This window comes from Oncorhynchus clarkii, chromosome 21 (assembly GCF_045791955.1).
Source record: "Oncorhynchus clarkii lewisi isolate Uvic-CL-2024 chromosome 21, UVic_Ocla_1.0, whole genome shotgun sequence".
Classification (NCBI taxonomy): domain Eukaryota; kingdom Metazoa; phylum Chordata; class Actinopteri; order Salmoniformes; family Salmonidae; genus Oncorhynchus; species Oncorhynchus clarkii.
Window position 1 is genome coordinate 53361741 of NC_092167.1, and position 23488 is coordinate 53385228.

At 48.3% G+C, this 23488-nt stretch overlaps 1 long non-coding RNA gene across 1 annotated transcript in view; it reads left to right on the top strand.

Annotated features, from left to right (window-relative positions):
* LOC139379530 (uncharacterized) overlaps positions 1–10739 on the top strand; it is a 32329-nt gene extending 21590 nt beyond the window's left edge. Inside the window, exon 3 of the long non-coding RNA XR_011628393.1 lies at positions 10257–10739. This is a non-coding gene — a long non-coding RNA (uncharacterized lncRNA). The remainder of the gene's footprint in view (positions 1–10256) is intronic.
* The last annotated feature ends 12749 nt before the right edge of the window (positions 10740–23488 follow it).

A 23488-nucleotide genomic window follows, 5' to 3' on the forward strand; every position in this document is an offset into this window, starting at 1 on the left:
TCTCTCTCTCTCTCTCTCTCTCTCTCTCTCTCTCTCTCTATGTGTGTGTCTCTGTCTCTGTATCTCTGTTTCTACCTCCCCTGTCGTACAGTGACACGCTCCTCTTTGGGTAGCCATGTCGTTTTATGTCTGCCGGTTTCTATTGCCAATCGGGGGTCACTCAGCCTGTACTTGGTAAGGATCTGTCTCTGCTTCGTATCTCTGACAGAGTAGAGATAATCAGCCAATTCATATTCTCTGTTTAGGGTCAGATAGCAATTTAGTCGGCTTTGGGATTTTGTTTCGTTTTTCCAGTATTGTAAATATGAGTCCTTTGATTGGTTCATGATTTTGCTTATTGGAATTCTTTCTTTTGAAGCAGTGCTGGTGTCAGCTTGGTTGGTGAGGTCCAACACCAGCTGACTGAGAGGGCTCGTTTCTGGGCTCAGCTCTTGGGTTTGAAGTAGTTTAAATTGCAGACTTGAATTTGGACTTGAATTTAGATGTAGCCAAAATTTTAATGATCTTTTCTGAATTTTCATTACCACTGGAAAGCGGCCCAATTCTGCCCTGCGTTAGGTGTATTTCTCTGGACTTGTAGAATTTTCCATGTAAGGGCTTGAATTGGATATTTGTCCCACATTTTACCGTCCAGTTTGAGTGGCCCCCCAAACCTCACTTTCATAAAGAGGATTACACTGTCAAATATTTTGGTTCTAATTCTAACTGGGATGTTGATTTGGAATAATTTAATTTGTATTGCGTTCAACGCTCTGCCGGCTGTTTCTTTGACTGCCTTATTAAAGTTTCCCGATGCAGATATGGTCAGACCAAGGTAGGAGTCATTTTTTGTGTGTGTTCAATTATGGTTTTGTTCAAGGTGAATTTATATTTGTGTTCGAGGGTCGAGAGCCATGAACACTGCTTCTTGACACAATGCCCATCCAACCCGGAAGCCAGCTGCACCAATGTGTCGGAGGAAACAGCGTGCACTGCGCCCAGCATGCCTCAGGAGTCGCTAGTGGGCTATGGGACAAGAACAGCCCTGCCGGCCAAACCCTCCCTTAACCCAGACAATACTGGGCCAATTGTGCGCCGCCCCATGGGCCTCCCGGTCACGGCCGGCTGTGACAGAGCCTGGATTCGAACCAGGATCTCTAGTGGCACAGCTACTGCGCCAGTCGGGAGGACCCGCAAGCAAAGATGTTGCCCTCTCTTTTTTGGGGTGGACGTGTTCATTAATTAGTGTGTGTAATATGATCAGTATTGTGATGGTTAGGGAGAAAGACAATTTACTTATTCCATTTTTTTCTTGAAGAAAGGTTTGAATTCTTGAATTCAAAATGCTACAGAAAACCTTTCCCAAGTCGCTGTTTATGCAAATTCCCCTGTAATTATTGGGGTCTGATTTGTCTGGGAAGCAGACAGAAGTTAAAACCATGTTGAACAGTTTAAACACAGCATTTTGCAACTCAGGTGTGCTGTTTTTCAGCATTTCATTTCTGATGTTATCTAGACCACAAGCCAGCCCAGGTCAGCCCCAGGAAAACATTAGGTTTTGAGGCACGGTCACTGGAATTACTTGCGTTTACCCGCTGTATGGTAGCAGGTCATTCGTGGTAGCAGGGTGGAGATAACCACTTGTGCGTTGGGGAAAGTAGAAGAAGCTTTTTCAATCTCTCCCTTCAGTGCTGTGGTCACCCTTTCCTGCTGTGCTCTCAGGTCGTTTGTGCCTGTGTGAATTATTATGTGGCTGGGTGACCCTAGTTGATCCTCAGACAGAAGGTCTAGGGTGCGCTGGGTGACCCTAGTTGGTCAGACAGAAGGTCTAGGGTGCGCTGGGTGACCCTAGTTGGTCAGACAGAAGGTCTAGGGTGCGCTGGGTGACCCTAGTTGATCCTCAGACAGAAGGTCTAGGGTGCGCTGGGTGACCCTAGTTGGTCAGACAGAAGGTCTAGGGTGCGCTGGGTGACCCTAGTTGGTCAGACAGAAGGTCTAGGGTGCGCTGGGTGACCCTAGTTGGTCAGACAGAAGGTCTAGGGTGCGCTGGGTGACCCTAGTTGGTCAGACAGAAGGTCTAGGGTGCGCTGGGTGACCCTAGTTGGTCAGACAGAAGGGCACGCTGGGTGACCCTAGTTGGTCAGACAGAAGGGCACGCTGGGTGTTTGGACACCAGAGTTCAGACACTGTGTGTTTGGGGGAAAAGTTTATTTTCTTGTATATATTTCCTGTTTGAGTCCATGAGGAGAACCATCTGTGGCTCGTGTTTGTCCTCAGTGGGTGTGGGGGGGGGTCAGGAGGGCTATCAGGGTGGGGGGGGGGGGGTGTCAGGAGAGCTATCAGGGTGGCTGACAGGGAGAGGGGGGTCAGGAGGGCTATCAGGGTGGCTGACAGGGAGGGGGGGGTCAGGAGGGCTATCAGGGAGGGGGGGGGATGTCAGGAGGGCTGACAGTGAGGGGGGGGGTCAGGAGGGCTATCAGGGTGGCTGATAGGGAGGGGGGGGGGGTCAGGAGGGCTATCAGGGTGGCTGACAGGGAGGGGGGGGGGGGGGGGTGTCATGGTGGCTGACAGGGAGAGGGGGGTCAGGAGGGCTATCAGGGTGGCTGACAGGGAGGGGGGGGGGGGGTCAGGAGGGCTATCAGGGTGGCTGACAGGGAGGGGGGGGGGGTGTCATGGTGGCTGACAGGGAGAGGGGGGTCAGGAGGGCTATCAGGGTGGCTGACAGGGAGAGGGGGGTCAGGAGGGCTATCAGGGTGGCTGACAGGGAGGGGGGGGGGTCAGGAGGGCTATCAGGGTGACTGACAGGGGGGGGGGTCAGGAGGGCTATCAGGGTGGCTGACGGGGGGGGGGGGGGGTCAGGAGGGCTATCAGGGTGACTGACAGGGGGGGGGGTCAGGAGGGCTATCAGGGTGACTGACGGTGGGGGGGGTCAGGAGGGCTATCAGGGTGACTGACGGGGGGGGGGGGGGGGGGTCAGGAGGGCTATCAGGGTGGCTGACAGGGAGGGGGCTCTCTAATGGGTTGTTTTTACATCTAGAGGGTACTGTATTGTAATGACCTCTGCACAGAGGGGGGGGCTTCAAAGGCCTCTGCATTTGGGTGGGGGGGTGGGGTCGGCTGTCAAACTCTCCTGCCTATGTTGGGCTCAAGGGCTTTGACACCTCTCACTTCACACCTCAGTGCTAATTGAAGTTGCTGTTGGATCTGTTCTGTCCTAGCCAGCTTGGTAGCCTGAATTTAGCATTCAGTCCTTAAATAAAGGTGAAATTAATAAATATAAATTAAATATCAAGTAAAATATATCATTCTAATATATTTTTTCTTCTTGACTTTAAAAGTAGCTTCAGATTAAACATGACTCACTCAAATCAAATCACATTTTATTTGTCACATACACATGGTTAGCAGATGTTAATGTGAGTGTAGCGAAATGCTTGTACTTCTAGTTCCGACAATGCAGTAATAACCAACGAGTAATCTAACCTAACAATTTCACAACAACTACCTTATACACACAGTGTAAAGGAATGAATAAGAATATGTACATAAAAATATATGAATGAGCGATGGCCGAACGGCATAGACAAGATGCAGTAGATGATATAGAGTACAGTATATGCATATGAGATGAGTAATGTAGGGTATCTAAACATTATATAAAGTGTCATTGTTTAAAGTGACTAGTGATATATTTATTACATACATTTTTCCATTATTAAAGTGGCTGGAGTTGAGTCAGTGTGTTGACAGCAGCCACTCAATGTTAGTGATGGCTGTTTAACAGTCTGATGGCCTTGAGATAGAAGCTGTTTTTCAGTCTCTCACCTGTACTGTCGCACCTGTACTGACCTCGCCTTCTGGATGATAGTGGGGTGAACAGGCAGTGACTCAGGTGTTGTTGTCCTGTTGTCTTTGTCTACTCAGTTCCAGGTTGGATGGTGTTTTCAGTTCCAGGTTGGATGGTGTTTTCAGTTCCAGGTTGGATGGTGATTTCAGGTTCCAGGTTGGATGGTGATTTCAGGTTCCAGGTTGGATGGTGTTTTCAGGTTCCAGGTTAGATGGTGTTTTCAGTTCCAAGTTGGATGGTGTTTTCAGTTCCAGGTTGGATGGTGTTTTCAGGTTCCAGATTGGATGGTGTTTTCAGTTCCAGGTTGGATGGTGTTTTCAGTTCCAGGTTGGATGGTGATTTCAGGTTCCAGGTTGGATGGTGTTTTCAGTTCCAGGTTGGATGTTGATTTCAGGTTCCAGGTTGGATGTTGATTTCAGGTTGGATGGTGTTTTCAGTTCCAGGTTGGATGGTGATTTCAGGTTCCAGGTTGGATGGTGATTTCAGGTTCCAGGTTGGATGGTGTTTTCAGGTTCCAGGTTAGATGGTGTTTTCAGTTCCAGGTTGGAGGTTGATTTCAGTTCCAGGTTGGATGTTGATTTCAGGTTGGATGGTGTTTTCAGTTCCAGGTTGGATGGTGATTTCAGGTTCCAGGTTGGATGGTGTTTTCAGGTTCCAGGTTGGATGGTGATTTCAGGTTCCAGGTTGGATGGTGATTTCAGGTTCCAGGTTGGATGGTGTTTTCAGGTTCCAGGTTAGATGGTGTTTTCAGTTCCAGGTTGGATGTTGATTTCAGTTCCAGGTTGGATGTTGATTTCAGGTTGGATGGTGTTTTCAGTTCCAGGTTGGATGGTGATTTCAGGTTCCAGGTTGGATGGTGTTTTCAGGTTCCAGGTTGGATGGTGTTTTTAGGTTCCAGGTTGGATGGTGTTTTTAGGTTCCAGGTTGGATGATGTTTTCAGGTTCCAGGTTGGATGGTGTTTTCAGTTCCAGGTTGGATGGTGTTTTCAGTTCCAGGTTGGATGGTGTTTTCAGTTCCAGGTTGGATGGTGATTTCAGTTCCAGGTTGGATGGTGTTTTCAGTTCCAGGTTGGATGTTGATTTCAGGTTCCAGGTTGGATGGTGATTTCAGGTTGGATGGTGTTTTCAGTTCCAGGTTGGATGGTGATTTCAGTTCCAGGTTGGATGTTGATTTCAGTTCCAGGTTGGATGGTGTTTTCAGTTCCAGGTTGGATAAGTAATTTCAGGTTCCAGGTTGGATGGTGATTTCAGGTTGGATGGTGTTTTCAGTTCCAGGTTAGATGGTGATTTCAGGTTCCAGGTTGGATGGTGATTTCAGGTTGGATGGTGTTTTCAGGATCCAGGTTGGATGGTGTTTTCAGGTTCCAGGTTGGATGGTGTTTTCAGTTCCAGGTTGGATGGTGTTTTCAGGTTCCAGGTTGGATGGTGTTTTCAGTTCCAGGTTGGATGTTGATTTCAGGTTCCAGGTTGGATGTTGATTTCAGGTTGGATGGTGTTTTCAGTTCCAGGTTGGATGGTGATTTCAGGTTCCAGGTTGGATGGTGATTTCAGGTTCCAGGTTGGATGGTGTTTTCAGGTTCCAGGTTAGATGGTGTTTTCAGTTCCAGGTTGGATGTTGATTTCAGTTCCAGGTTGGATGTTGATTTCAGGTTGGATGGTGTTTTCAGTTCCAGGTTGGATGGTGATTTCAGGTTCCAGGTTGGATGGTGTTTTCAGGTTCCAGGTTGGATGGTGTTTTTAGGTTCCAGGTTGGATGGTGTTTTTAGGTTCCAGGTTGGATGATGTTTTCAGGTTCCAGGTTGGATGGTGATTTCAGTTCCAGGTTGGATGGTGTTTTCAGTTCCAGGTTGGATGGTGTTTTCAGTTCCAGGTTGGATGGTGATTTCAGTTCCAGGTTGGATGGTGATTTCAGTTCCAGGTTGGATGGTGTTTTCAGTTCCAGGTTGGATAAGTGATTTCAGGTTCCAGGTTGGATGGTGATTTCAGGTTGGATGGTGTTTTCAGGATCCAGGTTGGATGGTGTTTTCAGGTTCCAGGTTGGATGGTGTTTTCAGGATCCAGGTTAGATGGTGTTTTCAGTTTCAAGTTGGATGGTGTTTTCAGTTCCAGGTTGGATGGTGTTTTCAGGTTCCAGATTGGATGGTGTTTTCAGTTCCAGGTTGGATGGTGTTTTCAGGTTCCAGGTTGGATGGTGTTTTCAGTTCCAGGTTGGATGTTGATTTCAGGTTCCAGGTTGGATGTTGATTTCAGGTTGGATGGTGTTTTCAGTTCCAGATTGGATGGTGATTTCAGGTTCCAGGTTGGATGGTGATTTCAGGTTCCAGGTTGGATGGTGTTTTCAGGTTCCAGGTTATATGGTGTTTTCAGTTCCAGGTTGGATGTTGATTTCAGTTCCAGGTTGGATGGTGTTTTCAGTTCCGATGGTGTTTTCAGTTCCAGGTTGGATGGTGATTTCAGGTTCCAGGTTGGATGGTGTTTTCAGGTTCCAGGTTGGATGGTGTTTTTAGGTTCCAGGTTGGATGATGTTTTCAGGTTCCAGGTTGGATGATGTTTTCAGGTTCCAGGTTGGATGGTGTTTTCAGTTCCAGGTTGGATGGTGTTTTCAGGTTCCAGGTTGGATGGTGATTTCAGTTACAGGTTGGATGGTGTTTTCAGTTACAGGTTGGATGGTGTTTTCAGTTCCAGGTTGGATGGTGTTTTCAGTTCCAGGTTGGATGGTGTTTTCAGTTCCAGGTTGGATGGTGATTTCAGTTCCAGGTTGGATGGTGTTTTCAGTTCCAGGTTGGGATGTTGATTTCAGGTTCCAGGTTGGATGTTGATTTCAGGTTGGATGGTGTTTTCAGTTCCAGGTTGGATAAGTGATTTCAGGTTCCAGGTTGGATGGTGATTTCAGGTTGGATGGTGTTTTCAGGATCCAGGTTGGATGGTGTTTTCAGGTTCCAGGTTGGATGGTGTTTTCATGTTCCAGGTTGGGTGGTGTTTTCAGTTCCATGGTGGATGGTGTTTTCAGTTCCAGGTTGGATGGTGTTTTCAGTTCCAAGTTGGATGGTGTTTTCAGTTCCAGGTTGGATGGTGATTTCAGGTTCCAGGTTAGATGGTGATTTCAGGTTCCAGGTTAGATGGTGTTTTCAGTTCCAAGTTGGATGGTTTTTTCAGTTCCAGGTTGGATGGTGTTTTCAGGTTCCAGATTGGATGGTGTTTTCAGTTCCAGGTTGGATGGTGATTTCAGGATCCAGGTTGGATGGTGTTTTCAGTTCCAGGTTGAATGGTGATTTCAGGTTCCAGGTTGGATGGTGTTTTCAGTTCCAGGTTGGATAAGTGATTTCAGGTTCCAGGTTGGATGGTGATTTCAGGTTGGATGGTGTTTTCAGTTCCAGGTTGGATGGTGATTTCAGGTTGGATGGTGATTTCAGGTTCCAGGTTAGATGGTGTTTCCAAGTTCCAGGTTGGATGGTGTTTTCAGGTTCCAGGTTGGATGGTGTTTTCAGGTTCCAGGTTGGACGGTGTTTTCAGGTTCCAGGTTGGATGGTGTTTTCAGTTCCAGTTTGGATGGTGATTTTAGGTTCCAGGTTGGATGGTGATTTCAGGTTGGATGGTGTTTTCAGGTTCCAGGTTGGATGGTGTTTTCAGTTCCAGGTTGGATTTTGATTTCAGGTTCCAGTTTGGATGGTGATTTCAGGTTGGATGGTGATTTCAGGTTTCAGGTTTGATGGTGTTTTCAGTTCCAGGTTGGATGGTGTTTTCAGGTTCCAAGGTAGATGGTGTTTTCAGGATCCAGGTTGGATGGTGTTTTCAGGTTCCAGGTTGGATGGTGTTTTCAGGTTCCAAGGTAGATGGTGTTTTCAGGATCCAGGTTGGATGGTGATTTCAGGATCCAGGTTGGATGGTGTTTTCAGGATCCAGGTTGGATGGTGTTTTCATGTTCCAGGTTGGATGGTGATTTCAGTTCCAGGTTGGATGGTGTTTTCAGGTTTCTGTTGTTTGTTTGTCAAAGCATTTGCTGTATAGCTTGGAAATAAGATTCTTTGGTAGTAGTTTTGTTTGAAGTTTTGTTTTTTGGAATGAAGATTATGTTGTGGAGGGTAGTATACTGTATATGTTCTTGCCGAAAAATCCAAGATGATCTAACTCTAAATCTCTATATTTTTTAAAAACATGCTGAACAATGCAGGAGCTCACATGCAGCTGTCTCTCTCTCTTCATCTCTCTCCCCGTCTCTCTCTCCGTCTCCCCCTCCCCGTCTCTCTTTCCATCTCGCTCTCCCCGTCTCTCTCTCTCCCCGTCTCTCTCCCCGCCTTTCTCCCCGTCTCTCTTTCCGTCTCGCTCTCCCACTCTCTCTCCCCGTCTCTCTCTCTCCGTCTCTCTCCATCACTCTCCCCGTCTCTCTCTCCGTCTCTCTCTCCCCGTCTCTCTCTCTCTCTCTGTCTCTCTCTCTCTGTCTCTCCCTCCCCGTCTACCTCTCCGTATCCCCCTCCCCGTCTCTCTTTCCATCTCGCTCTCCCCGTCTCTCTCCCCGTCTCTCTCTCTCTCCCCGCCTCTCTCCCCATCTCTCTCTCTCCCCGTCTCTCTTTCCGTCTCGCTCTCCCACTCTCTCTCCCCGTCTCTTTCCATCTCTCTCTCTCCGTCTCTCTCCCCTTCTCTCTCTCCCCGTCTCTCTCTCCCATTCTCTCTCCATCTCTCTCCCCGTCTCTCTCCCCTTCTCTCTCTCCGTCTCTCTCCATCTCTCTCCCCGTCTCTCTTTCCGTCTCTCTCTCCATCTCTCTCCCCGTCTCTCTCCCCGTCTCTCTCTCCCCGTCTCTCCCCATCTCTCTTTCCGTCTCTCTCTCTCTCTCCCCGTCTCTCTCCCCGACTCTCACTCCCCGTCTCTCTTTCCGTCTCGCTCTCCCACTCTCTCTCCCCGTCTCTCTCGCCGTCTCTCTCTCCGTCTCTCTCTCCGTCTCTCTCCACGTCTCTCTCTACGTCTCTCTTTCCGTCTCAATTTCCGTCTCTCTTTCCGTCTCTCTTTCCGTCTCTCTTTCCGTCTCTCTCTCTCTCCGTCTCTCTCTCCGTCTCTCTCTCCGTCTCTCTCCCCGTCTCTCTCTCCGTCTCTCTCCCCGTCTCTCTCTCCGTCTCTCTCCACGTCTCTCTCTACGTCTCTCTCTTTCCGTTTCAATTTCCGTCTCTCTTTCCGTCTCTTTCCATCTCGCTCTCCCCGTCTCTCTCTCTCTCCCCGCCTCTCTCCCCATCTCTCTCTCTCCCCGTCTCTCTTTCCGTCTCGCTCTCCCACTCTCTCTCCCCGTCTCTTTCCATCTCTCTCTCTCCATCTCTCTCCCCTTCTCTCTCTCCCCTTCTCTCTCTCCCCGTCTCTCTCTCCCCGTCTCTCTCTCCCCGTCTCTCTCTCCCATTCTCTCTCCGTCTCTCTCCCCTTCTCTCTCTCCGTCTCTATCCATCTCTCTCCCCGTCTCTCTCTCCCCGTCTCTCCCCATCTCTCTTTCCGTCTCTCTCTCTCTCTCTCTCTCTCCCCTTCTCTCTCTCCGTCTCTATCCATCTCTCTCCCCGTCTCTCTCTCCGTCTCTCTCTCCGTCTCTCTCTCCGTCTCTCTCCCCGTCTCTCTCTCCGTCTCGCTCTCCGTCTCTCTCCCCGTCTCTCTCTCCGTCTCTCTCTTTCCGTCTCAATTTCCGTCTCTCTTTCCGTCTCTCTTTCCGTCTCTCTCTCTCCCTGTCTCTCTCTCTCCCCATCTCTCTTTCCGTCTCGCTCTCCCCATCTCTCTTTCCGTCTCCCCCTCCCCGTCTCTCTCCCCGTCTCTCTCTCTCCCCGTCTCTCTCTCTCTCCCCGTCTCTCTCCCCATCTCTCTTTCTGTCTCGCTCTCCCACTCTCTCTCCCCGTCTCTCTCTCCGTCTCTCTCTCCGTCTCTCTCCCCGTCTCTCTCCCCGTCTCTCTCTCTCCCCGTCTCTCTCTCTCCCCGTCTCTCTTTCCGTTTCTCTCTCCGTCCCTCTCTCCCCGTCTCTCTTTCCGTCTCTCTCTCCGTTTCTCTCTCCGTCTCTCTTTCCGTCTTTCTCTCCGTCTCTCTCCCCGTCTCCCCGTCTCTCTCTCCGTCTCTCTCCCCGTCTCTCTCCCCGTCTCTCTTTCCGTCTCTCTCTCCCCGTCTCTCTCTCTCCTTCTCTCTCTCCCCGTCTCTCTCCCCGTCTCTCTTTCCGTCTCTCTCTCCGTCTCTCTCTCTCCCCGTCTCTCTCTCTCCGTCTCTCTCTCCCCGTCTCTCTTTCCGTCTCTCTCCCCGTCTCTCTCTCCCCGTCTCTCTCTCTCCGTCTCTCTCTCCCCGTCTCTCTCTCCCCGTCTCTCTCTCTCCCCGTCTCTCTCTCTCCCCGTCTCTCTCCCCGTCTCTCTCTCTCCCCGTTTCTCTCTCCCCGTCTCTCTCTCCCCATCTCTCTCTCTCCGTCTCTCTCTCTCTCAGCTATCTTCCAGATAATCCAAAGTGTCAGACAGGGGTTGTGATGGCCAAAGATCAGCACCTTCTCCTCGTGGGAAACACCGTCACCCCGTCCCTGATACACAGGTCTCAGACGCATCCTCCTCTCTATGTCAAGTTAAACATCAGTTGATTCTACATACTGTGAATTAATGTCTCGCTCGCTCATCTCTTGTCCTCTCTCTCTCTTTTGGTGTCAAACTATGTATTTTGTTAATATTGATTGGTCTGTATTGGTAATGTTGAAATATGAAATGTGTTTTCCATCTAGTTATTGAAATAACCATTTTGTTTATGGAAAGTTAATGCCTGTTCTCCTGTCTCATCTGATCTGTACTCTGTTAGTAACACTGATCCCAGGTCAGTTTGGTATTGGTCCCACTGTTGGCTACTGTTGGGACGTGGGGAGAGAACCACTGCTCTAGGTTCAGTCTCATCGTGTTAGTCCACTCTTTCTCTTCATGTCTCTTTCAATTAAAAAATAAATAAATTCAGTTTGCTTTATTGGCACAACGTAAGAATGTACACTACCGTTCAAACGTTTGGGGTCACTTAGAAATGTCCTTGTTTTTTAAAGAAAAACACTTTTTTTGTCCATTAAAATGACATCAAATTAATCAGAAATACAGTGTAGACATTGTTAATGTTGTAGCTGGAAACGGCTGATTTCTAATGGAATATCTACATAGACATACAGAGGCCCATTATCAGCAACCATCACTCCTGTGTTCCTGCTCCTGTGTTAGCTAATCCAAGTTTATCATTTTGCAATTGTTAGCACAGCTTAATACTGTTGTCCTGATTTAAAGAAGCAATAAAACTGGCCTTCTTTAGACTAGTTGAGTATCTGGAGCGTCAGCATTTGTGGGTTCAATTACAGGCTCAAAATGGCCAAAAACAATTAACTTTATTCTGTAACTCGTCAGTCTATTCTTGTTCTGAGATATGAAGGCTATTCCATGTGAGAAATTGCCAAGAAACTGAAGATCTCGTACAACGCTGTGTACTACTCCCTTCAAAGAACAGCACAAACTGGCCAAAATAGAAAGAGGACTGGGAGGCCCCGGTGCACAACTGAGCAAGAGGACAAGTACATTAGTGTCTAGTTTGAGAAACAGGCGCCTCACAAGTCCTCAACTGGCAGCTTCATTAAATAGTACCCACAAAACACCAGTCTCAACGTCAACAGTGAAGAGACGACTCCGGGATGTTTTTCTAGGCAGAGTTGCAAAGAAAAAGCCAAATCTCAGACTGGCCAATAAAAATAAAAGATTAAGATGGACAAAAGAACACAGACACTGGACAGAGGAACTTCTTAGGGTCATCTTAAGTTACTCAGTTACAGGTTAATAAGGAACCGGCGCTTTTTTCCTAAAATGACACTCAAATCGAACTGCTTGTAGCTCAGGACCCGAAGCAAGGATATGCATATTCTTGATACCATTTGAAAGGAAACACTTTGAAGTTTGTGGAAATGTGAAAGGAATGTGGGAGAATATAACACATTAGATCTGGGAAAAGATAATACAAAGAAAAAAACAAATGTAAAAAAGAGACAAGCCAAAATGTATTATTCCAGCCCAGTTGCAATTTAGATTTTGGCCACTAGAAGGCAGCTGTGTATGTGCAAAGTTTTAGGCTGATCCAATGAACCATTGTAGAGGTCGACCGATGATGATTTTTCAACGCCGATACCGATTATTGGAGGACCAAATAAAGCAAATACCGATTAATCGGACTATTGTTTTTTATTTATTTGTAATAATGACAATTACAACAGTACTGAATGAACACTTATTTTAACTTAATATAATACATCAATAAAATCAATTTAGCCTCAAATAAATAATGAAACATGTTCAATTTGGTTTAAATGATGCACAAACAAAGAGTTGGAGAAGAAAGTAAAAGTGCAATATGTGCCATGTAAGAAAGCTAACGTTTCAGTTCCTTGCTCAGAACATGAGAACATATGAAAGCTGGTGGTTCCTTTTAACATGAGTCTTCAATATTCCCAGGTAAGAAGTTTTAGGTTGTAGTTATTATAGGAATTACAGGACTATTTCCCTCTATACCATTTGTATCTCATTAACCTTTGACTATTGGATGTTCTTATAGGCACTTCAGTATTGCCAGTGTAACAGTATAGCTTCCGTCCCTCTCCTCGCCGCTACCTGGGCTTGAACCAGCAACACAACAACAACAGCCACCCTCGAAGCAGCGTTACCCATGTAGAGCAAGGGAAACAACTACTCCAAGTCTCAGAGCGAGTGACGTTTGAAACGCTATTAGCGCGCACCACGCTAACTAGCTAGCCATTTCACATCAGTTTCACCAACCTAATCTCGGGAGTTGATAGGTTTGAAGTCATAAACAGCGCAATGCTTGACGCACAACGAAGAGCTGCTGGCAAAAAGCACGAAAGTGCTGTTTGAATGAATGCTTAAGAGCCTGCTGCTGCCTACCACCGCTCAGTCAGATACTTAGATACTTGTGTGCTTGTATGCTCAGTCAGATTATATGCAACGCAGGACACGCTAGATAAACTAGTAATATCATCAACCATGTGTAGTTAACTAGTGATTATGATTGATTGATTGTTTTTTATAAGAGAAGTTTAATGCTAGCTAGTAACTTACCTTGGCTTACGGCATTCGCGTAACAGGCAGTCTCCTCGTGGAGTGCAACAAGAGGTAGGTGGTTATAGCGTTGGACTAGTTAACTGTTAGGTTGCAAGATTGAATCCCCCGAGCTGACAAGGTGAAAATCTGTCGTTCTGCCCCTGAACGAGGCAGTTAACCTACTGTTCCTAGGCCGTCATTGAAAATAAGAATGTGTTCTTAACTGACTTGCCGAGTTAAATAAAGATTAAATAAAGGTATAAAAAAAAAAATCGGATTGTTATGAAAACTTGAAATCGGCCCTAATTAATCAGTCGACCTCTAACCCATTGTATTTCTGTTCAACATTTTGTATCAAGACTGCCCAAATGTGCCTAATTGGTTTATTAGTAACTTTTCAAGTTAATAACTGTGCACTCTCCTCAAACAATTGCATGGTATTCTTTCACTGTAATAGCTACCGTAAATTAGACAGTGCAGTTAGATTAACAAGAATTTAAGCTTTCTGCCAACATCAGATATGTCTATGTCCTGGGAAATGTTCTTGTTACTTACAACCTCATGCTAATCATATTAGCCTACGTTAGCTCAACCTTCCCGTGGATGGGACACCGATCCTGAATAAGTATCTTGAACAGCTGTCAAAGAGAGAGGGGCATGGTGTCTTAATGATGCATGGTGTCTTAATGATGATGCTGGAGAGGACACCAGGAGCACTTTTTGATGTGGTCCATCTCATTCAGGCCAACCAGAGAGGTGGTGGAGGTGCGGGGGCCCTTTTTGGTTCACCTGTGGCAGGTGAAATGAGAAGGTGCTGTGGTGGGGGGCCAAATACCTGTATCAGTACGTCACACAGTGTCTTTGGAAAGTATTCAGACTCCTTTACTTTTTAGAGAAAAACAATTACGTTACAGCCTTATTCTAAAATTGATTTATTTTTAAAATCCTCAGCAATCTACACCCAATGCCCCATAATGACATCACAATACCCCATAATGACATCACAATACCCCATTATGACATCACAATACCCCATTATGAAAAAGCAAAAACTGTTTTTTAGAAATTTGTTTGTTAAAGATTAAAAACAGAAAAACCTTATTTAAATAAGTATTCAGACCCTTTGCTATGAGACTAGAAATGTAGCTCCATTTCCATTGATCATCTTTGAGATGTTTCTACAACTTGATTGGAGTCCACCTGTGGTAAATTCAAGGTGAAGGTTCACCTGTCAACAGGACAATGACTCTAAGCACAAGGCCAAGACAATGTAGGAGTGACTTCAGGACAAGTCTCTAAATGTCCTTGAGTGGCCAAGCCAGAGGCCGGACTTGAACCCTAGAACATATCAGCCCTGTTGGCCCCTAGAACATATCAGCCCTGTTGGCCCCTAGAACATATCAGCCCTGTTGGTCCCTAGAACATATCAGCCCTGTTGGTCCCTAGAACATATCAGCCCTGTTGGTCCCTAGAACATATCAGCCCTGTTGGTCCCTAGAACATATCAGCCCTGTTGGCCCCTAGAACATATCAGCCTGTTGGCCCCTAGAACATATCAGCCCTGTTGGCCCCTAGAACATATCAGCCCTGTTGGACCCTAGAACATATCAGCCCTGTTGGCCCCTAGAACATATCAGCCCTGTTGGTCCCTAGAACATATCAGCCCTGTTGGTCCCTAGAACATATCAGCCCTGTTGGCCCCTAGAACATATCAGCCCTGTTGGTCCCTAGAACATATCAGCCCTGTTGGTCCCTAGAACATATCAGCCCTGTTGGTCCCTAGAACATATCAGCCCTGTTGGTCCCTAGAACATATCAGCCCTGTTGCCCTCTAGAACATATCAGCCCTGTTGGCCCCTAGAACATATCAGCCCTGTTGGTCCCTAGAACATATGGCCGCCTCTCCTTCAAGTTCTCTGCTCCCAATGACTGGAACGAACTACAAAAATCTCTGAAACTGGAAACACTTATCTCCCTCACTAGCTTTAAGCACCAACTGTCAGAGCAGCTCACAGATTACTGCACCTGTACATAGCCCACCTATAATTTAGCCCAAACAACTACCTCTTTCCCTACTGTATTTAATTTATTTATTTTGCTCCTTTGCACCCCCATTATTTTTATTTCTACTTTGCACATTCTCCCATTGCAAATCTACCATTCCAGTGTTTTACTTGCTATATTGTATCTACTTTGCCACCATGGCCTTTTTGCCTTTACCTCCATTATCTCACCTCATTTGCTCACATCGTAGACTTGTTTATACTGTATTATTGACTATACGTTTGTTTTACTCCATGTGTAACTCTGTGTCGTTGTATGTGTCGAACTGCTTTGCTTTATCTTGGCCAGGTCGCAATTGTAAATGAGAACTTGTTCTCAACTTGCCCACCTGGTTAAATAAAGGTGAAATAAATAAATAAAATAAAAAATATCAGCCCTGTTGGCCCGTAGAACATATCAGCCCTGTTGGCCCCTAGAACATATCAGCCCTGTTGGCCCCTAGAACATATCAGCCCTGTTGGCCCCTAGAACATATCAGCCCTGTTGGTCCCTAGAACATATCAGCCCTGTTGGCCCGTAGAACATATCAGCCCTGTTGGCCCGTAGAACATATCAGCCCTGTTGGTCCCTAGAACATATCAGCCCTGTTGGCCCGTAGAACATATCAGCCCTGTTGGCCCCTAGAACATATCAGCCCTGTTGGCCCCTAGAACATATCAGCCCTGTTGGCCCCTAGAACATATCAGCCCTGTTGGCCCCTAGAACATATCAGCCCTGTTGGTCTCTAGAACATATCAGCCCTGTTCGTCCCTAGAACATATCAGCCCTGTTTGTCCCTAGAACATATCAGCCCTGTTGGCCCCTAGAACATATCAGCCCTGTTGGCCCCTAGAACATATTAGCCCTGTTGGCCCCTAGAACATATCAGCCCTGTTGGCCCCTAGAACATATCAGCCCTGTTGGTCTCTAGAACATATCAACCCTGTTGGACATATCAGCCCTGTTGGACCCTAGAACATATCAGCCCTGTTGATCCCTAGAACATATCAGCCCTGTTGGACATATCAGCCCTGTTGGTCCCTAGAACATATCAGCCCTGTTGGACATATCAGCCCTGTTGGACCCTAGAACATATCAGCCCTGTTGATCCCTAGAACATATCAGCCCTGTTGGACATATCAGCCCTGTTGGTCCCTAGAACATATCAGCCCTGTTGGCACTTAGAACATATCAGCCCTGTTGGTCCCTAGAACACATCAGCCCTGTTGGTCCCTAGAACATATCAGCTCTGTCGGTCCCTAGAACATATCAGCCCTGTTGGACATATCAGCCCTGTTGGTCCCTAGAACATATCAGCCCTGTTGGTCCCTAGAACATATCAGCCCTGTTGGTCCCTAGAACATATCAGCCCTGTTGGTCCCTAGAACATATCAGCCCTGTTGGCCCCTAGAACATATGAGCCCTGTTGGCCCCTAGAACATATCAGCCCTTTTGGTCCCTAGAACATATCAGCCCTGTTGGTCCCTAGAACATATCAGCCCTGTTGGCCCCTAGAACATATCAGCCCTGTTGGTCCCTAGAACATATCAGCCCTGTTGGTCCCTAGAACATATCAGCCCTGTTGGCCCCTAGAACATATCAGCCCTGTTGGCCCCTAGAACATATCAGCCCTGTTGGCCTCTAGAACATATCAGCCCTGTTGGTCCCTAGAACATATCAGCCCTGTTGGCCCCTAGAACATATCAGCCCTGTTGGACCCTAGAACATATCAGCCCTGTTGGCCCCTAGAACATATCAGCCCTGTTGGCCCCTAGAACATATCAGCCCTGTTGGTCCCTAGAACATATCAGCCCTGTTGGTCCCTAGAACATATCAGCCCTGTTGGCCCCTAGAACATATCAGCCCTGTTGGTCCCTAGAACTTATCAGCCCTGTTGGCCCCTAGAACATATCAGCCCTGTTGGTCCCTAGAACATATCAGCCCTGTTGGTCCCTAGAACATATCAGCCCTGTTGGTCCCTAGAACATATCAGCCCTGTTGGTCCCTAGAACATATCAGCCCTGTTGGCCCCTAGAACATATCAGCCCTGTTGGTCCCTAGAACATATCAGCCCTGTTGGCCCCTAGAACATATCAGCCCTGTTGGCCCCTAGAACATATCAGCCCTGTTGGTCCCTAGAACATATCAGCCCTGTTGGCCCCTAGAACATATCAGCCCTGTTGGTCCCTAGAACATATCAGCCCTGTTGGCCCCTAGAACATATCAGCCCTGTTGGTCCCTAGAACATATCAGCCCTGTTGGTCCCTAGAACATATCAGCCCTGTTGGTCCCTAGAACATATCAGCCCTGTTGGTCCCTAGAACATATCAGCCCTGTTGGTCCCTAGAACATATCAGCCCTGTTGGTCCCTAGAACATATCAGCCCTGTTGGTCCCTAGAACATATCAGCCCTGTTGGCCCTGTTGGACATATCAGCCCTGTTGGTCCCTAGAACATATCAGCCCTGTTGGCCCCTAGAACATATCAGCCCTGTTGGTCCCTAGAACATATCAGCCCTGTTGGACATATCAGCCCTGTTGGCCCCTAGAACATATCAGCCCTGTTGGTCCCTAGAACATATCAGCCCTGTTGGCCCCTAGAACATATCAGCCCTGTTGGTCCCTAGAACATATCAGCCCTGTTGGACATATCAGCCCTGTTGGCCCCTAGAACATATCAGCCCTGTTGGCCCCTAGAACATATCAGCCCTGTTGGCCCCTAGAACATATCAGCCCTGTTTGCCTCTAGAACATATCAGCCCTGTTGGTCCCTAGAACATATCAGCCCTGTTGGCCCCTAGAACATATCAGCCCTGTTGGACCCTAGAACATATCAGCCCTGTTGGCCCCTAGAACATATCAGCCCTGTTGGCCCCTAGAACATATCAGCCCTGTTGGTCCCTAGAACATATCAGCCCTGTTGGTCCCTAGAACATATCAGCCCTGTTGGCCCCTAGAACATATCAGCCCTGTTGGTCCCTAGAACATATCAGCCCTGTTGGCCCCTAGAACATATAAGCCCTGTTGGTCCCTAGAACATATCAGCCCTGTTGGTCCCTAGAACATATCAGCCCTGTTGGCCCCTAGAACATATCAGCCCTGTTGGTCCCTAGAACATATCAGCCCTGTTGGCCCCTAGAACATATCAGCCCTGTTGGTCCCTAGAACATATCAGCCCTGTTGGCCCCTAGAACATATCAGCCCTGTTGGCCCCTAGAACATATCAGCCCTGTTGGTCCCTAGAACATATCAGCCCTGTTGGCCCCTAGAACATATCAGCCCTGTTGGTCCCTAGAACATATCAGCCCTGTTGGCCCCTAGAACATATCAGCCCTGTTGGTCCCTAGAACATATCAGCCCTGTTGGTCCCTAGAACATATCAGCCCTGTTGGTCCCTAGAACATATCAGCCCTGTTGGTCCCTAGAACATATCAGCCCTGTTGGTCCCTAGAACATATCAGCCCTTGTTGGCCCCTAGAACATATCAGCCCTGTTGGCCCCTAGAACATATCAGCCCTGTTGGTCCCTAGAACATATCAGCCCTGTTGGCCCCTAGAACATATCAGCCCTGTTGGCCCCTAGAACATATCAGCCCTGTTGGTCCCTAGAACATATCAGCCCTGTTGGACATATCAGCCCTGTTGGTCCCTAGAACATATCAGCCCTGTTGGAACATATCCCCTGTTGGTCCCTAGAACATATCAGCCCTGTTGGTCCCTAGAACATATCAGCCCTGTTGGCCCCTAGAACATATCAGCCCTGTTGGTCCCTAGAACATATCAGCCCTGTTGGCCCCTAGAACATATCAGCCCTGTTGGCCCCTAGAACATATCAGCCCTGTTGGTCCCTAGAACATATCAGCCCTGTTGGCCCCTAGAACATATCAGCCCTGTTGGTCCCTAGAACATATCAGCCCTGTTGGCCCCTAGAACATATCAGCCCTGTTGGTCCCTAGAACTTATCAGCCCTGTTGGCCCCTAGAACATATCAGCCCTGTTGGTCCCTAGAACATATCAGCCCTGTTGGTCCCTAGAACATATCAGCCCTGTTGGTCCCTAGAACATATCAGCCCTGTTGGTCCCTAGAACATATCAGCCCTGTTGGCCCCTAGAACATATCAGCCCTGTTGGTCCCTAGAACATATCAGCCCTGTTGGCCCCTAGAACATATCAGCCCTGTTGGCCCCTAGAACATATCAGCCCTGTTGGTCCCTAGAACATATCAGCCCTGTTGGCCCCTAGAACATATCAGCCCTGTTGGTCCCTAGAACATATCAGCCCTGTTGGCCCCTAGAACATATCAGCCCTGTTGGTCCCTAGAACATATCAGCCCTGTTGGTCCCTAGAACATATCAGCCCTGTTGGTCCCTAGAACATATCAGCCCTGTTGGTCCCTAGAACATATCAGCCCTGTTGGTCCCTAGAACATATCAGCCCTGTTGGTCCCTAGAACATATCAGCCCTGTTGGTCCCTAGAACATATCAGCCCTGTTGGTCCCTAGAACATATCAGCCCTGTTGGACATATCAGCCCTGTTGGCCCCTAGAACATATCAGCCCTGTTGGTCCCTAGAACATATCAGCCCTGTTGGCCCCTAGAACATATCAGCCCTGTTGGTCCCTAGAACATATCAGCCCTGTTGGACATATCAGCCCTGTTGGCCCCTAGAACATATCAGCCCTGTTGGCCCCTAGAACATATCAGCCCTGTTGGCCCCTAGAACATATCAGCCCTGTTTGCCTCTAGAACATATCAGCCCTGTTGGTCCCTAGAACATATCAGCCCTGTTGGCCCCTAGAACATATCAGCCCTGTTGGACCCTAGAACATATCAGCCCTGTTGGCCCCTAGAACATATCAGCCCTGTTGGCCCCTAGAACATATCAGCCCTGTTGGTCCCTAGAACATATCAGCCCTGTTGGTCCCTAGAACATATCAGCCCTGTTGGCCCCTAGAACATATCAGCCCTGTTGGTCCCTAGAACATATCAGCCCTGTTGGCCCCTAGAACATATCAGCCCTGTTGGTCCCTAGAACATATCAGCCCTGTTGGTCCCTAGAACATATCAGCCCTGTTGGTCCCTAGAACATATCAGCCCTGTTGGTCCCTAGAACATATCAGCCCTGTTGGCCCCTAGAACATATCAGCCCTGTTGGTCCCTAGAACATATCAGCCCTGTTGGCCCCTAGAACATATCAGCCCTGTTGGCCCCTAGAACATATCAGCCCTGTTGGTCCCTAGAACATATCAGCCCTGTTGGCCCCTAGAACATATCAGCCCTGTTGGTCCCTAGAACATATCAGCCCTGTTGGCCCCTAGAACCCTGTTGGTCCCTAGAACATATCAGCCCTGTTGGTCCCTAGAACATATCAGCCCTGTTGGTCCCTAGAACATATCAGCCCTGTTGGTCCCTAGAACATATCAGCCCTGTTGGTCCCTAGAACATATCAGCCCTGTTGGTCCCTAGAACATATCAGCCCTGTTGGTCCCTAGAACATATCAGCCCTGTTGGTCCCTAGAACATATCAGCCCTGTTGGTCCCTAGAACATATCAGCCCTGTTGGCCCCTAGAACATATCAGCCCTGTTGGTCCCTAGAACATATCAGCCCTGTTGGCCCCTAGAACATATCAGCCCTGTTGGCCCCTAGAACATATCAGCCCTGTTGGTCCCTAGAACATATCAGCCCTGTTGGACATATCAGCCCTGTTGGTCCCTAGAACATATCAGCCCTGTTGGTCCCTAGAACATATCAGCCCTGTTGGCCCCTAGAACATATCAGCCCTGTTGGTCCCTAGAACATATCAGCCCTGTTGGCCCCTAGAACATATCAGCCCTGTTGGCCCCTAGAACATATCAGCCCTGTTGGTCCCTAGAACATATCAGCCCTGTTGGCCCCTAGAACATATCAGCCCTGTTGGCCCCTAGAACATATCAGCCCTGTTGGCCCCTAGAACATATCAGCCCTGTTGGTCCCTAGAACATATCAGCCCTGTTGGACATATCAGCCCTGTTGGTCCCTAGAACATATCAGCCCTGTTGGTCCCTAGAACATATCAGCCCTGTTGGCCCCTAGAACATATCAGCCCTGTTGGTCCCTAGAACATATCAGCCCTGTTGGCCCCTAGAACATATCAGCCCTGTTGGCCCCTAGAACATATCAGCCCTGTTGGTCCCTAGAACATATCAGCCCTGTTGGCCCCTAGAACATATCAGCCCTGTTGGTCCCTAGAACATATCAGCCCTGTTGGCCCCTAGAACATATCAGCCCTGTTGGTCCCTAGAACATATCAGCCCTGTTGGTCCCTAGAACATATCAGCCCTGTTGGTCCCTAGAACATATCAGCCCTGTTGGTCCCTAGAACATATCAGCCCTGTTGGTCCCTCCCTAGAACATATCAGCCCTGTTGGTCCCTAGAACATATCAGCCCTGTTGGTCCCTAGAACATATCAGCCCTGTTGGCCCTGTTGGACATATCAGCCCTGTTGGTCCCTAGAACATATCAGCCCTGTTGGCCCCTAGAACATATCAGCCCTGTTGGTCCCTAGAACATATCAGCCCTGTTGGACATATCAGCCCTGTTGGCCCCTAGAACATATCAGCCCTGTTGGTCCCTAGAACATATCAGCCCTGTTGGCCCCTAGAACATATCAGCCCTGTTGGTCCCTAGAACATATCAGCCCTGTTGGACATATCAGCCCTGTTGGCCCCTAGAACATATCAGCCCTGTTGGCCCCTAGAACATATCAGCCCTGTTGGCCCCTAGAACATATCAGCCCTGTTTGCCTCTAGAACATATCAGCCCTGTTGGTCCCTAGAACATATCAGCCCTGTTGGTCCCTAGAACATATCAGCCCTGTTGGCCCCTAGAACATATCAGCCCTGTTGGTCCCTAGAACATATCAGCCCTGTTGGTCCCTAGAACATATCAGCCCTGTTGGTCCCTAGAACATATCAGCCCTGTTGGTCCCTAGAACATATCAGCCCTGTTGGTCCCTAGAACATATCAGCCCTTGTTGGCCCCTAGAACATATCAGCCCTGTTGGCCCCTAGAACATATCAGCCCTGTTGGTCCCTAGAACATATCAGCCCTGTTGGCCCCTAGAACATATCAGCCCTGTTGGCCCCTAGAACATATCAGCCCTGTTGGTCCCTAGAACATATCAGCCCTGTTGGACATATCAGCCCTGTTGGTCCCTAGAACATATCAGCCCTGTTGGCCCCTAGAACATATCAGCCCTGTTGGTCCCTAGAACATATCAGCCCTGTTGGTCCCTAGAACATATCAGCCCTGTTGGCCCCTAGAACATATCAGCCCTGTTGGTCCCTAGAACATATCAGCCCTGTTGGCCCCTAGAACATATCAGCCCTGTTGGCCCCTAGAACATATCAGCCCTGTTGGTCCCTAGAACATATCAGCCCTGTTGGCCCCTAGAACATATCAGCCCTGTTGGTCCCTAGAACATATCAGCCCTGTTGGCCCCTAGAACATATCAGCCCTGTTGGTCCCTAGAACTTATCAGCCCTGTTGGCCCCTAGAACATATCAGCCCTGTTGGTCCCTAGAACATATCAGCCCTGTTGGTCCCTAGAACATATCAGCCCTGTTGGTCCCTAGAACATATCAGCCCTGTTGGTCCCTAGAACATATCAGCCCTGTTGGCCCCTAGAACATATCAGCCCTGTTGGTCCCTAGAACATATCAGCCCTGTTGGCCCCTAGAACATATCAGCCCTGTTGGCCCCTAGAACATATCAGCCCTGTTGGTCCCTAGAACATATCAGCCCTGTTGGCCCCTAGAACATATCAGCCCTGTTGGTCCCTAGAACATATCAGCCCTGTTGGCCCCTAGAACATATCAGCCCTGTTGGTCCCTAGAACATATCAGCCCTGTTGGTCCCTAGAACATATCAGCCCTGTTGGTCCCTAGAACATATCAGCCCTGTTGGTCCCTAGAACATATCAGCCCTGTTGGTCCCTAGAACATATCAGCCCTGTTGGTCCCTAGAACATATCAGCCCTGTTGGTCCCTAGAACATATCAGCCCTGTTGGACATATCAGCCCTGTTGGCCCCTAGAACATATCAGCCCTGTTGGTCCCTAGAACATATCAGCCCTGTTGGCCCCTAGAACATATCAGCCCTGTTGGTCCCTAGAACATATCAGCCCTGTTGGACATATCAGCCCTGTTGGCCCCTAGAACATATCAGCCCTGTTGGCCCCTAGAACATATCAGCCCTGTTGGCCCCTAGAACATATCAGCCCTGTTTGCCTCTAGAACATATCAGCCCTGTTGGTCCCTAGAACATATCAGCCCTGTTGGCCCCTAGAACATATCAGCCCTGTTGGACCCTAGAACATATCAGCCCTGTTGGCCCCTAGAACATATCAGCCCTGTTGGCCCCTAGAACATATCAGCCCTGTTGGTCCCTAGAACATATCAGCCCTGTTGGTCCCTAGAACATATCAGCCCTGTTGGCCCCTAGAACATATCAGCCCTGTTGGTCCCTAGAACATATCAGCCCTGTTGGCCCCTAGAACATATCAGCCCTGTTGG